Source organism: Syngnathus acus, chromosome 10 (assembly GCF_901709675.1).
Source record: "Syngnathus acus chromosome 10, fSynAcu1.2, whole genome shotgun sequence".
Taxonomy (NCBI): domain Eukaryota; kingdom Metazoa; phylum Chordata; class Actinopteri; order Syngnathiformes; family Syngnathidae; genus Syngnathus; species Syngnathus acus.
In genome coordinates this window covers 2,584,632-2,600,356 of record NC_051095.1, presented here as the reverse complement: position 1 = coordinate 2,600,356, position 15,725 = coordinate 2,584,632, and the positions used below count along the sequence as shown (strand labels likewise).

At 49.3% G+C, this 15,725-nt stretch overlaps 1 protein-coding gene and 1 long non-coding RNA gene across 2 annotated transcripts in view; one reads left to right on the top strand and one right to left on the bottom strand.

Annotated features, from left to right (window-relative positions):
- The window catches only part of LOC119129646 (C-type mannose receptor 2-like), a 902,042-nt gene that overhangs the window by 190,558 nt on the left and 695,759 nt on the right, over window positions 1–15,725 (top strand). The window lies entirely within an intron of this gene.
- On the bottom strand, window positions 174–3,732 carry LOC119128292. The gene is made up of 3 exons (XR_005098975.1): window positions 3,648–3,732; window positions 420–452; window positions 174–353 (listed from the first exon to the last, which is right to left on the bottom strand). It is a non-coding gene; the product is annotated as an uncharacterized LOC119128292 (long non-coding RNA).

Sequence of the window (15,725 nt, the reverse complement as noted above, 5' to 3'; positions counted from 1 at the left end):
AGCATCTGAACGGTTTGTAAGCATTGCTTCATTTTCATGAAGTTTCGTAGCAGGCCAAAGTTGTTTGGAGACTTTCAGGAGAAAACCAAGCGAAACGCGTCGAATGGGCCTTCAGAGGGAGGCGGACAAATGCCTTCATTGGCAAATGGTGGATTCTCAGCTCTTACCGTTTTCCAATGAGTCGTCGTCGTCGAATGAGTAGTCGTTGAATGAGTCGCCGTCCTCCTGGCAAACGTCGTCACTCCGCCGACCGTAAAAGGCGGACTGGATGCTGATGCGGCTTTGCTTCTGACCCTCAGCCTCACACACAAGGTCAGCAGAATGCTTGTTGCAGACAAGGATCTCCTTAAAGCCTGCCAAAGCATTGTCGTGTCATTTTTCTCTTGCATCCACCGAAGCCACTGCGCAAAGAGACTTACTGTCATGAGGCTGCGGGGCTTTTGGCGTGTCTCCTGCAAGATAAAAGCAAAAGACGCGAGTCGCCACGTTGTGAGAATCGGCCGAGCGTCGCCGCGTCTTACCTCTTTTCTTGCAGATGTAGCCTCTCTTGTTCCGGCAATTGTCAAACTTCCAGCGCCCGTTGCTTGTGAGTAAGGAAAGACAAGACGCACCAGAGAGGTCACCTGGAAGGGGACGACAGATACTCAGCTCCATTCCTCCGCAACATTGCAGACAAACATCGATTGGGTTTTTGAGCCACCTTCGTCCATGACGACGTAACCCAACGGGGATCCGTCAGTCCACCCGCTGCCGTCTTTCGTGACGTTGTTGTCGACGCCCAACCACAGAGAGGGAGCGCTCGGCAGTAAAGTGTACAGACCTTTGGAGGTAAATGGTCAACTGAGTTTGAGACAGTCCACGTTGGGGGAATTCAACAGCTCTGATCGCGACCGGACAGACAGACAGACAGACAGATGGCCGGCCGGCCAGCCGGCCAGTCAGACAGACAGACAGCCAGCCAGCCAGCCAGCCAGCCAGCCTACTTTGTATGAAGGCCTGTTCATGTGAGTCGGCGATACTGAGCAGGTCGCCTCCGCGGCGAAGGCAGTCGTCTCGCGCCTCCTCCCAAGTCTTGGTGGGCTTGCGTTGAATCAGGTAGCAGAAGTCGGAGGAGGATCGCTCCAGCCACCAGCCGCACTTTGCACTCCAGCCTGCAAGCGAGAGTCGAGTCACTTGAGGGCAAACGGGCGACGAATGAACACACGTCGACTGGCGGATGGGAAGCCCACCTGGCGGTGGAGGAAGAAGAAAGTCTCGGACCTTGGCTGGAAGGAAGGAAAAGAGAGGACGCATTAGCACTCTTCGATTTGCCTTAAAATGTAAAGTGCATTATATATCAAAGGTATGATTATGATGATGAGAGAGCACGTGGTCATCATCACTTGCTGACCTTTTTTACAGATGAATGGCTGAATATTGGTGCAGGGCCAATCCTCAGGTTTTCCAGTCTGCGACAAGGCAGCGCAGTCTCCACGTCCGGCCGGCCTGTTTAGGACCCATGCGATCTTGCCCTGCGGACGACACGCCAGACGTGACTTTGGCGCGTTTGGTCTCGCTTGCCACCGCCGCATTTGCTCCAAAATGATGAGTCCTTTTTTCCTCCCACTAATCAACACTTTCCCACAGTATGACTTGAATTCATTGGACAATTTTCATCCACTTAAATCACAACTTGAGTTTCAGACTAATTTGTTCTCAGAAATGAGCAACTTTGACTTGTGAAAATCTGCATTTCAATCATACATGATTTCTTTTTTCACTTCATTTAATTTTATTTATTTATTTTAACTTTGTCCTTGTTAATGCCCCATCTCATTAACACCTTCAATGTTTATCTCTTCTTGCCAAAGTCGAACTTTTGACTGCTTTTGTAGGCCGCTCGTTTGGCTTACTGCAGGTGTTGCGTTGCTCCACTCAAAGTTGCCCTTGTTCTTCTTGAGTCCCACCCAAGATTGCAATCCTCCTACATATGGCGCGTGAGCTTGGGGAAATCACAAAAAGCGAGAAGAGCATTCAAACGTGTCAGACATTGGGAAACGCTGGGGGGGGCGATAACTGGCATCAGCAGTTTGACCCTGACGCTCACCAGCCAAGAATTTGCCCTTGTCCCATGAGAGGACGCTGGCCAGGTGACCTTTCGATTCTTGGCAGAACTTCTCGGCATCCTTCCAAGTGCGCTCCATCCTCCCAAAGTGATAGCAAGAGCCCTTGTACAGGAAGTCGCCAGGGTCGCAGTAGGAAGCTGAAGCCGGCAAGAAACATGGATTACAAAACCACAAGGGGGCGCTGCAGGCTTGAAAAGAAAGAAGAAGCGTCGCTGCCACTCACTCTCCACTCGATGGTAGCCCAATCCGTAGTCTTTGTAGGAACACAGCTGTCCCTCCGGGCAGTCTGCAGGAGGACGACGTGATTGCATTTTTTCCTCCTTTCAGCGTCAACATCGACACGGACACTTACCGTCGGGCGACCGCTTGCACATGTACGCCAGTGAGGATCCGCACGAGCCATATCTCCACTTGCCAGGCTGACTGGAGGAGTGCACACCTTGGTTGACGTACGCGCAGGACTGAAGGTTGGAGCTGTAGAGATAAGTCAGAAAAAAAACATACACACCCGAGAAACGGTTTTCCCTTCTTTCTCTGTGCCCCGCCTGACAATGAAAGAACGCAAAGAGGTGACCTTCTTACCTTCCGTCTTGACGCGAGTCCCTGTTGGCGTAGGCCGGGGTCACACCGGTGTCGGACCAAGTCAGCTTCTTTTCCCCCTCTTCAAAAAACTGACACCAGTCCTTGTTGCAGTCCTGCCGAAACCAATCCCGGTTGTCAGTCAACTACCGGTAGCGAGCCAACAGCAGCCTGCGCTTGCGTCTCACCAGATTGGAGAGTCCGATCCAAAAGGGCTTGTCGCCCATTTGCTTCTTCACAAAGCTTTCCTCGTAGAACGAGGAGATGGAGACCAGGTCGCCGCCCTCCCAGAGGCAGTCGTGACGAGCCCCCAGCCACCCGTTGGTTTTCTCTATCTTCTTGTAGCAGTTGGAGCCGTAAGGATTCCATCCGTTGCTTATGTCACATGTTGCCTTAGGATCGGTTAATACTGATAAAACAGCAAAGTTGCCTTGGTCAATTTTCAACGTTTGGTGAAAAGCAGAAATTCAGCAAACAGGTAACAATGCAGTCGGTCGACCCAATTCAGTTTTTGCCAAATTGCGTCGCCTGCTTGACTGGCAATCCACAACTGACAAGTCTTTAGAAGGACACGGGCATTGAAGGCTATTAGCCTGAAAGAATACAGTCACAAGAGATAAACAAGGCCAGTTTCAAGATGCTGAATGATCTCAAAGAACCAACTCAGGCTGCCACAAATGATTATTTAGCTAGTCACCCATGATATAGCCACTATTGAATGGCGAGCAGCTGATCTTGCACAACCTTCGTTTGCTTACAACCTGAATTCTTTACGCGAGGAAAATAAAAAAAGAAGACAAGCGTCGTCATGTCATTTTTGTCTCGTGTCATTTAAAGTCACCGTTCAAGGAGACGTACCGTCATGAGGCTGCTGCGGCGGTTTTGGAACGTTTCCTGCAAGACAAAAGCCAAAGAAGCGAGTCAGCACGTTGTGAGAATCGGCCGGGCGTCGCCGCGTCTTACCTCTTTTCTTGCAGATGTAGCCTCTCTTCTTCCGGCAATCGTCAAACTTCCAGCGGCCGTTGCGTGTGAGCAAGGAAAGACAGGACGCAGCAGAGAGGTCGCCAGGGTCACCTGGAAGGAGATGACAGATGCTCAGCTCCATTCCTCCGCAACATTGCAGACAAACATCGATTGGGTTTTTGAGCCACCTCCGTCCATGACGATGTAACCCAACGGGGATCCGTCAGTCCACCCGCTGCCGTCTTTCGTGACGTTGTTGTTGACGCCCAACCACAGAGAGGTAGCGCTTGGCAGAGAAGTGTAGATACCTTTGGAGGTAAATGGTCAAACGTGTAACGAGTTTGAAACATTCCACGTTGGAGGAATTCAACAGCTCTGATCGCGACCGGACAGACCGACAGACTTACCTTGAATGAATGCATATTCGTGTAAGTCCGTGATGCTGAGCAGGTCGCCTCCGCGGTGGAGGCAGTCGTCTCGCGCCTCCTTCCAGGCCTTGGTTGGCCTGCGTTGGATCAGGTAGCAGAAGTCGGAGAAGGGTCGCTCCCGCCACCAGCCGCACTTTGCACTCCGGCCTGCAAGCGAGAGTCGAGTCACTTGAGGGCAAACGGGCGACGAAAGAACACACGTCGACTGGCGGGTGGGACGCCCACCTGGCGGCGGAGGAAGAAGAAAGTCTTGGACCTTGGCTGCAAGGAAGGAAAAGAGAGGACACATTAGCACTCTTCAATTTGCCTTAAAATGTAAAGTGCATTATATATCAAAGGTATGATTATGATGATGAGAGAGCACGTGGTCATCATCACTTGCTGACCTTTTTTACAGATGAATGGCCGAGCATTGGTGCAGGGCCAGTCCTCAAGTTGTCCAGTCTGCGACAAGGCAGCGCAGTCGCCACGTCCTGCCGGCCTGTGTGGGACCCACTCGATCTTGCCCTGCGGACAACACGCCAGACGTGAGCACATTTTTTCCCAAAGTCCTTTTTCCTCCTACTCGTCAATAGTTTCTCAAAGCAAATATATCTCATTGTTGTCAATTTACAACTATTTTCCAGTTAAAGCACAATTTGAGTTTCAGACTCAAACCGTTTTCATTTTATTCTCCTAAAAGTCCCACTTTGACCTGTGAACTTCTGCACTTTGATCATTTAGGATCTCATTCAAGTTTTCCAGTGAATGACTACTATATTATTTTCAAAGAACCCCAACGTTGTGCTCGTGAATGCTCCAGCTGATTTACACCTTGAGCATTTTTCTCTTCCTCTAACAGGACCAAATGTCATTTTTTTTCCTTCGAATTCAGTCCAAATTTGTTCTGCTAAAATGAGCCTTCCGATATGACACCTTCATTCTGGGCCAGTGACAACCTTTGCAGACGGCTCCAAACCGTTCCGCTTACTGCAGGTGTTGCGTCGCTCCACTCAAACTTGTCCGTGTTCTTCCTGAGTCCCACCCAAGATTGCGATCCTCCTACATATGGCGCGTGAGCTGGAGGAAATGACAAAAAGCAATTGAGCGCAAGAGGGGCATTCAAACGCGACAGACACGGTGACACGTTGCGGGACGATAGCTGGCATCGGCAGTTTGTCTCGAAGCTCACCAGCCAAGAATTGGCCATCCACCAGTGAGTGGACGCTGGTCAGTTGACCTTTCCAGTCTTGGCAGAACTTCTCGGCCTCCTTCCAAGTGCGCTCCTTCCCCTCAAAGTGATAGCAAGAGTCCTTGTACAGGAACTCGCCAGTGTCGCAGAAGGAAGCTGAAAAGCAAAAGAAAAACCAATTGGAAAACCACAACCACGCGACACGGTGCGGGTGCGAAAAGAAAGAAGACGCGTCGCTGCCACTCACTCTCCACTCGACTGACGCCGAGTCCGTAGTCTTTGTAGGAACACAGCCGTCCCTCCGGGCAGGCTGCAGGAGAATGAGGCGATTGTGTTTTTCTCCTCTGAGCGTGCGTCGACATTACAACGGGGGATCAGACTTACCGTCGGGCGACCGCTTGCACATGTACGCCAAGGAGGATCCGCACGAGCCATGTCTCCACTTGCCAGGCCGACTGGAGAGGTGCACCCCTTGGTTGACGTACGCGCAGGAAGCAACGTCGGCGCTGTCGGGGAGAAGCGGTGAAAAGCGAGAGACACAAAGGGGCCAATGTGAAGGCTCCTTGCTCGTCTTCCCTGTGCCCTCGCTCAGGTTTTGCAGACGGGTTCCATCATCTCGCCGTGTGCCCCGCCCGCCTGTCAATGAACGGACACGAAGAGGTGACCTTCTTACCTTCTGTCTTGACCTGAGTACCAGTTGGCGTAGGTCGGCATCACAGCCGTGTCGGACTTAGTCAGCTTCGTTTCTCCCGCTTGAAAAAACTGACACCAGGTCTCGCTGCAGTTCTGCAGAGTCCAAACCCGTTGTCAGTCAACTAACCACCAGTAGCCAGCCAACTGCCGCTTGCGTGCGCCTCACCAGATTGGAGCGTCCGATCCAGAAGGGCTTGTCGCCCATTTGCTTCTTCACAAAGATTTCCTCGTAAGGCGAGACGATGGAGACCAGGTCGCCTCCCTCCGAGACGCAGTCGTAACGAGCCCCCAGCCAACCGTTGGTGGTCTCCATCTTCTTGTAGCAGTTGGAGCCGAAGCGGCGCCACCCTTTGGTCCTATCACATGTCTGAATGACTGAGAATAGAATAGGATAGAATAGAATAGATCTTTATTAGCATTGTTACATGTCCAACGTTTTGGGACTATTCTGACGTTAAGAGCGCTATGTTTTTTGTATTTGGTGAAATGAGGATCTGCGACAGACAAGCAGAGCTCGCCTTTTATTCCGTTTCAGCCAATTGCGTCACCTGCATCAGCACTGACATCAGACCAAAAAACGAACCATCGCCATTTCGGTCCTCCGATAGGATGACAAGCGTTGGGCAGAATGGACCGAGCACCCTGTCTTACCTCGTCTCTTGCAGACGTAGCCGCGCTTCTTCTCGCAATCGCCGACTCCCCGGCCGCCCTCGCCACCGAGTAAGGAGTTGCAGCGTCGGCCGGAGGGGTCACCTGGAAGGAGACGGCGGATGCTCAGCGCTCCCCCACGGAAATGGACATTTTCCGGCCAGGTTTTAGACCCACCCACCTGCGGCGGCCAACTGGACGGAATTGGGTGAGGATTGGGCCGACTGCTCGCTGCCGTCTTCAACCGTGGTGTCGTTGGTGTCCAACCACAAAGAGGAAGCGTTTGGCAGAAGACCTTTGGGTCAAAGGTAAACACGGTTGAAACATCTCACAGGTGCATGTGCGAAACACTTAACCGTAACGAAGTGCGGGAGACGTCTGGCTCGTGTCCTTGTCGCTGGGGGCCACAAGCTTTTCTTTGGAATGAAAAAAACTTGGCAAAAAGCGATTCCTTTGGTGCTCCCTCGATTCCACTTTCTCCCGCATGGATTCTTTCATCAAGCACATTGAACAGCCTACCTTGGACGAAGGCGTGTTCCTGCGAGTCGGCGATGCCGAGCAGGTTGCCGCTGAGGCGGGCGCACTTGTCTCGCGCCTCCTTCCAGGTCTTGGTGGGCTTGGAGTCGATCAGGTAGCAGAAGTCGTTGGCGGGGTTTTCCTGCCACCAGCCGCACTTTGCGCTCTCGCCTGCAAGCGAGACTCGGGTCACTTGAGAGCAAACAGGATTTTGCACGTGGGCTGCAGGGTCGGACGCCCGCCCACCTGATGTCGATGTCGGCGCTGGGAGAAGCGGAAGAGAATCTCTGGCCTTGCCTGCAAGGATGTGAGAGGGTCAAATATGAGAGAGCGCCCAGAAGACAAAGGGCAAATGAGAGGTCGTGACTTTCCGACCTTTTTGACAGATGGATGGACGAAGGGTATCGCAAGTGTCTATGTAAACTTCAGCAGCAGTCGTCAATTTGGAGCAGGCATATGGAAATTTCGGAAGATACCACGGGGCGTCATACTGCGGAGGGAGGACACAGCGGACGGGACTTGAGCGTGTTAGGTGTTGCAGTTGTTCAGATGGCCTCCCAGCAAATTCCTTCAAAGTCACTTTATTGATTTAAATCTCTCCGATTCATTTTCATAACCGCTTTCTCACAGTCAGAATTGTTGCCATATTCAGACTGAAACTTTTCAATGAACAAATGTTTCCCTGGAAAATGAAAGGTGCACTTAGATTCTACTGATCACTTCCTTGGTTTTTCCATCTAAATGATCATTTGAATCCTCATAAAATGGAAAAAACGGTTTGTCTTGGAACACCACTCAAGGCAGGTCTGATTCAAATCAAACCATTTGACAGGCAGAGCATTCTTGTCAGATTTGTCCTCCTAATTCAACACAACTTTGTTCTGCTCAAAGGCTGCTAAAATCACACTTTTTAACTTTTGCCTTCTAACATGTCGGCTGCATTCTGGCCAATTGACAACTTTTTGGACCTCGATCTGTTGCACACGTGTCACTTACTGTAGTTGATCCGTCGCACCACTCCAAGTCGCCATGGTTCCGGCTGAGTCCCAGCCAAGACCAATATCCTGGTCGCATGTGAGCTTGAGGAGAGCAGAACAAAGACTTGTTGTGAAGCATTGCGGCTCGATTGCTGGCCTGCTCAGTTTGCCTTGGCGCTCGCTCACCAGCCAAAAATTGCCCGTCAACCTGTGAGTGGACGCTGGCCAGGTGACCTTTCTTGCCTTTGCACAAATTCTCAGCCGCTTTCCAGTTTGTACGTGTCCCCTCAAAATGGTAACACGAGTCCTTGTACAGGAACAAGCCAGGGTCGCAGAAAGAAGCTGGAACCCAAGAGAAACTCATGAGACAACCACAACGAGACGCTGCGGGTGTAGAAAGAAGAAGCGTCGCTGCCGCTCACTCTCAACTCGATTGTAACGGAAACCCAAGTCTTTGTAGGAACACGGCCATCCGTCCGGGCAGTCTGCAGGAGGACGACGTGATTGCAATTTTTCCTCCTTTCAGCGTCAACATCTCAAGAAGAGACAGACTCACCATCGGGCGACCACTTGCACATGTATGCCAAGGAGGATTGGCACGATCCATGTCTCCACTTTCCAGGCTGACTGTGATGGTACACACCTTGGTTGACGTAGGCGCAGGAAGCAACGTTGGAGCTGTCGGGGAAAAGTGGGGGAAAATGAGACACACGACAAGCCAAATTGGAGTTGATTCTCCTCTTTTCGGATCAAAAGAAAACAAAAGCTGGTTTTGAACCTGCTCACACACTTTTGGAAAGGGGTTCCAAAGTGTTCCTGTGCATCTCTCCTGACACCGAATGCAAAGAGGTGACCTTCTTACCGTCCGTCTTGACGCGGGTCCCAGTTGGTGTAGTCCGGCGTCATACTGGTGTTGGACCAAGTCAACTCCTTTGCTCCCGCTTCAAAAAACCAACACCAGTCCTCGTCGCACTTCTGCCGAAACCAATCCCGGTTGTCAATGGCGTAGCAATGGCGAGCCAACAGCACTTTGGTCTTACCAGATTGGAGAGTCCGATCCAGAAGGGCTTGTCGCCCATTTGCCTCTTCACAAAGTCTTCCTCGTCCTTGGAGGTGATGGAAACAAGGTCGCCGCCCTCCCAGAGGCAGTCGTAACGAGCCCCCAGCCAACCGTTGGTTGGCGCCATCTTCTTGTAGCAGTGGGAGCCGTGAAGAGTCCATCCGACTTTTGCGTTACATGTTGGCTCAGGAATGATTGGTCCTGATGAAAGAGCAAAGTTGCCTTGGTCATTTGTCAGCGTTTGGGGAAAAACACAAATTGAGCAAACGGACAAGAAGGAAGTCGGCCGAATTCAGTTGTTGCCAAATTGCGTCACCTGCATGACTGACAATATGAGATCAATCAAGTGGAACTTAAGCGTTGGGCAGAGGCTGAGATCAACCGGAGTCAAATTGCCTGTTGGCCGTGCACAAAGTTGGTCAATAAAGCCAATTCTGAGTCTGAAATCATCGATCCACAAAAAATCGACAAGGCACTTTTTTTTTTTTTCTTCTCACCATCGTCATCAACCGTTTTCAAGATGCTGAATAATTTCAAGGACATGTCAAAGGACGGAGGAAATTCAGTCCACTTCTGTCTGACACGCTTTCATCGCAAACAGTAATGCGGCCATAACGCAGTGCGTGCACTGTCCGTTTTTTTTTTGCATTTGTTTTTTTCTTTTTTGTGTGTCAAATGTTCACATGACCAAATTGATTACATGTGGATAGGTAGTATTATTGCTTGGATGAGTGAAAGGCAATTCATTTGGAAGCAGTTGTGTGGCCTTGGAATCGCCCTCGCGAGAGGAGAGAGAGGGCTGCTCTTCTGACACGCACGCACGAAGAACCAACGAAAGAACCCCGACACGACACGACACCACTCTCAGCAGCAAATTGACATCACGCGACAATAAGGGCGCCCCAGTGCCCATTGAACGGATTTGAGATGGAAGTGAGTCAGCTATGGAAGAGATTTCTTTTTTTTTTGAGAGTGCTCGTGCCCCCCCCCCCCCACGTGTATGGCGCCCTGAGCGGTCGCCCATATTACCCTTAGCAAAAAGCGGCCCTGCGTAGGACTCCCACCTGATTCTGATGTCGGCGCCAGACGAAACTCGAAGGAATTTCTGGCCTTGCCTGTAAGGACGTGAGAGGATCAAAAATGAGAGAGCGACCAGAAGACAAAGGGCAAATGAGAGGTCGCGACTTTCTGACCTTTTTGACAGATGGGTTGTTGATCCTCACTGCAAGAAAACATGTAAACTTGACCATTGTTAACCAATTGGGCGCAGTCATTATTTCCGCGTCCTGAAAACCACGGGACATCATTCTGCGGAGGGAGGACACAGCGGGTGGGCGTGACTTGAGCGTGTTAGGTGTTGCAGCTGCTCAGATGGCTTTCCAGCAAATTCCTTCAAAGTCACTTTATTGATTTAAATCTCTCCAATTCATTTTCATAACCGCTTTCTAACAATCAGAATTGTTGCCATATTCAGACTGACACTTTTCAATCAACAAATGCTTCCCTGGAAAATGAAAGGTGCACTTTGATTCTACTGATCACTTGATTGTTTTTTCCTTCTAAATGATCATTTGAATCGTCATAAAATGAAAAAACCCGTTTGTCTTGTAACATGACTCAAGGCAAGTCAAATTCAAATCAAACCATTTGACAGGGAGAGCATTCTTGTCAGATTTGTCCTCCTAATTCAGCACAACTTTGTTCTGCTCAAATGACACTTTTTAACTTTTGCCCTCTTTTTTTGGACCTCGATCTGTTGCACACTTGTCACTTACTGTGGATGATCCGTCGCTCCACTCCAATTTGCCATTGTTCCTCCTGAGTCCCAGCCAACTCCAATAAGCTCCCTCGTGAGCTTGAGGAGAGCAGAACAAAGACTTGTTGTGAAACATTGCGGGTCGATTGCTGGCCTGCTCATTTTGCCTTGGCGCTCGCTCACCAGCCAAAAATTCTCCGTCAACGTATGAGTGGACGCTGGCCAGGTGACCTCCCTTGTTCTTGCAGAAATCCTCAGCCGCTTGCCAGGTTGCACGTGTCTCCCCAAAATGGTAACAAGAGTCCTTGTACAGGAAGTGGCCAGAGTCGCAGAAGGAAGCTGAAACCCAAAAGAACCTCGTTAGAAAAGCACAAAAAGATGGTGCGGTGTGAAAAGAAGCGCCGCTGCCACTTACTCTCCAGTTGATAGTAAACGGAAGCAGATTCTTTGTGGGAACAGGTACGTCCATTCGAGCAGGCTGCAGAAAGACGACGTAGTTGTGCTTTGCTTCTTTCAGCGTCAACATTACAACGGGGGTTCAGACTTACCGTCGAGCGGCCGCTCGCACATGTACGCCAAGGAGGATCCGCACGATCCATGTCTCCACTTGCCAGGCTGATTGAAGGTGGGCACTCCTTGGTTGACATAGGCGCAGGAAGCAACGTTGGAGCTGTCGCGGAAAAGTGGGGAGAATCGAGACACACAACGAGCCAATTTGGAGTTGATTCGCCTCTTTTCGGATCAAAAGAAAACAAAAGCTGTTTTTGAACCTGCTCACACATTTTTGGAAAGGGTTCCAAAATGTTCCTGTGCATCTTGCCGGACACAGAACGCAAAGAGGTGACCTTCTTACCTTCCCTTTTGACGCGTGTCCCAGTTGGTGTAGTCCGGCGTCATACTGCTGTTGGACCAAGTCAGCTCCTTTGCTTCCAAAAATTCACACCAATCCTCATCGCAGTTCTGCCGAAACCAATCCCGGTTGTCAATGGCGTACCAAGGGCGAGCCAACAGCACTTTGGTCTTACCAGATTGGAGAGTCCGATCCAGAACGCCTTGTCGCCCATTTGCCTCTTCACAAAGTCTTCCACGGTCTCGTCGGTGATGGAAACAAGGTCGCCGCCCTCTAAGGCGCAGTCGTAACGAGCCCCCTGCCAACCGTTGGTTGTCCCGTCCTTCTTGTAGCAGTGGGAGCCGTGAAGAGTCCATCCGTTGTCACATGCCTTGATTGATCCTGATGAAACAGCAAAGTTGCCTTGGTCATTTTTCAGCATTTGGTGAAGAGGAGAAATTCAGCAAACAGACAAGAATGAAGTCAAAATGAGTTGTTTTCAAATTGCGTCACCTGCATGGCTGACAATAACATGAAATAAACAAACTAAAATAATGTATTCACCCAAAAAATCAACAAGACACATTTTCGTCACGAGATAACAGTTTCAAGAAGCTGAATGATTTCAAGGACTGTTGCACATGTCTAAAAAAGGGAAGAAATACAGTCCACTTCTGTCATTCTGCCGCCTCTCGGGGAGAAAAAAAGTTTTTTGTTTTTTTAACTCAACTCCTGCCCACAGGATGGCGCTAGAAGTCAACAGATTCCACTTCCAGCTTTTTCTTTTTTATTTTCATCAATGTCAAAGTATCTTTTGGTAAATCTATGCAAAGGAAGACGTGTTGGAATTTCACGCCTCTTGTAACAAATCTTCGTGACTATCACTTCCTTTGCCCCACCGCCCACACACGCTCCAGTGCAACGTATTTGCCCCTTTTTTGGGGTAAGAAAAAACGCAATGTGTGGTTGCAAATATTAAAGCCAATAGTGGTGCAGTTGTGTTGCTAACTTACGCGTGTGCACGTCGCTATATACGTAGACAGTAGCCCGTATGACGTTTTGGTTGATTTTGTTTGGAGGGATGGACAAACAAGTGCCACGTTAACGTCAAAGTGGATCAAATGATATATTCGCTCCTCTAATTGTGTCGGTTGCATGTCCTATTCGATATGAAACATTGTTTGGTGGTAAAAAGAGAGCAGGGAGGGCTCTGGATACACTCCATCACTATTCAAATGATTATTTGATCACTTGTGCTTAGCGCCACATTGACTAAACGACTTTTGTTGCAGACCGGACGGACATCGTCATTACTCTTAAGTACAACCTTTGCTTATTTCCGAGACAGTATGTGAGGAGAAAACGGAGTTTGCCTTTCCAACAAAGTGATACACCGTTTTGTCCTCACTGGGGCTCTTTTACTCCCCAAACATATTTGATACATGTCTATTATTGAGGACTTGCTGTATATCATCCTCCCTGTGATATTGGGGTTCTCGCATGTTCATATTTAACCATTACAATCATTTTCTTCTGCTCTGTCACTTCAGTTCCGGAATCATTCTAAGATTCGTTTCCTCGCAAACTTCTTTCTCTCGAGTTGCCGTGCGCATTTGGGCGAGGGAGGGGGGAGTGGGGTTGGAATGTGCCATTGCGTCTCGCAATCAATGTCAGCTTGTTAAAGAGGCATAAAAACAGGTAAAAAAGACTCTTTGCACTCACAACACAAAGATTACGTGCACAAGAGCAAGCGCTGTTACATCCATTTGAAAAGAACTCCATTTGGGTCCAAAAAGTGGACTGAATTTGGGTTGAAAATCAAGCCAAACTCTTTTGCGCAGAACAGTCCAAAAACTCCTCAAATGCCAAAACGCCCCATAGTTGAGACCAATTCACCCAGCTTCCTAAGTCGGTCCAATTTTGAACCCGGCGGCGGATCCGCACTGCCATCCGAACCACACGCGTTCTTCCAAAGTTGTCATTAAGTTGTACATTTTGGTCGATGTACTCACCGTCTGCGCAGCTGTACAACATCCATACAACGCAAGACAGGAGAACCAGCGCCAGGCGCGCGGCCGGCGGGGTCATCATGGCCTCGAGGCTATTGAACGCAGAAATCTCGGTGTGGTGCACGCACTCGTTCCGCTCGAAACAAGGACAGCCGCCCGCTCGACAGGCGCTCGCTCACTCGCTCGGCTGCTGCTGCTGCGGCTGCTGCTCGGCCCCCACCTTCGCGAGTAACGCACCGTTGGTAGAGCGCGTTCCCGCGGAGACGCTCTGTACGTGTGCGCGTCTTTGAGCGATGGAACGCGATATCATTTCGGCCACCTTTGTCCAGACTTTGGACACCACTGATTTTATTCGCTATGGGAAAGGGGGGACGCAAGCAAGAAAGGGGGACAACCTTTGGGGTCACCTCAACCTACGTTTTAAAGTGAAGCCAAGTCATGTGTAAAAGTATTTATTTATTTTTTTTTTTTTTTACTCGACATCAGTCAGAGTGGAATCAGCTCATGACAACGTCGACTGACTGAAAGATCAAAAACATTGGCTCACTCAATCAGCCGACATTTTCTCATCACATCAGGGGCGGTTGCTTGCGAAAAAAGGCAAATGAGCAGGTTGTCACGTAGCAGGAAGGATGGCTTCCTAAAAGGCACCGGCGGTTTTTAGCCAAGGGGTTGGGGTGGCCAGTGGCGTGCTGGGACCATTTTCCAGCCCGGGAGTTTCAAATCCAACCGGCCCAATGGCAGGCGCACAGAATAGTGGAATACCGCCGCGTCACTTGACTCCACTATATTTAAGCGCTGACCAAGGGTGACTATAACAGAAAATAAAAGATGATACATCATTAAAATATAGAACAAATAGGCTACTGTAGCAGTTGAATTATGTTTTATGTTCAAGATTTTCTATTCGCCACGTTTGAGCGTGCCAAACAAGGAATTTGACTTCGGTACATCACAGCCTGGGTGGTATCGCCCAACTTGAGACACCGGGAAGAGAATTGCAATGCAAAATGGGTGTTGTAGTTCCGAATCGGGTGGAGTTGAAAATGCATTGAATTAAAAGCTAGATTAAAATTTCATTCATTTCTAGCCGATCAAATGATGGCCCCCACCGGCCCCACGTGGGAACGGCCATCGTCTCTCCCGATTAGCCAGCGTGCTATTGGGGCTGTCTCAGGATCCCCCCAAAAAAATGGATTTATTATTCATTCATCACTCTTATTTATTCCTTGTTTGTGCCTTCTTGTTTTTCTTTTTTTGTGTTGTTTACTTGTATGTGTATTGTGTACTATGTCTTGTCACCGTGGGATAGTGGGATTGTAATTTCAATTTCTTTGTGTGTCCTGGCATGTGAAGAAATTGACAATAAAGCAGACTTTGACTTTGACCTTTGACTTTGACACACGGACTTATATTCGGGCCAATATGGTACTTTGCCACCAGGCGCAAGACAAGTATCAATTTGGGAGCAAACGTTTCCTTAATATGTATCGGTTTGCCTGTGAGTTAGGTTTCGCTTTCTGGTCCCCTTTCCAGTAAATGATGCTCAGGCCGTCTTAGTTACATTTAAAGTCATTCAGTGGTGCACCGTTTCCTTGCTGTCCTGAATCTTCATCAATTGGAATTTTACTCTCTGTGATTCCACCATTGTCTTTTTCAGTGACATACGCTCACTCATTCACGAGAGCACCTAAGTGACTGACTGTGTGTGTATGTGCACGTGTGTGTACGTGCACGTGTGTGTACGTGAGTGTGAGTTAGGTTTCGTTTTCTTATCTCCCTTTTCTTGGAACCTAAATTTGTTCCAGACATATTTCTGACAGGATGCTGCTGGTAACAAATGTTTCTATTTCCAGCACTCTCATGTTGTCTTGGTCTCATTCAAGGTTATCAAAAGGTGTCGCGCCAGGCCAGCCCCGTCCTGAACCTTCCTCCATTAGAAATTTTACTCTCTGTGAATCCACAATTGTTATTTTCAATGACATCCACTC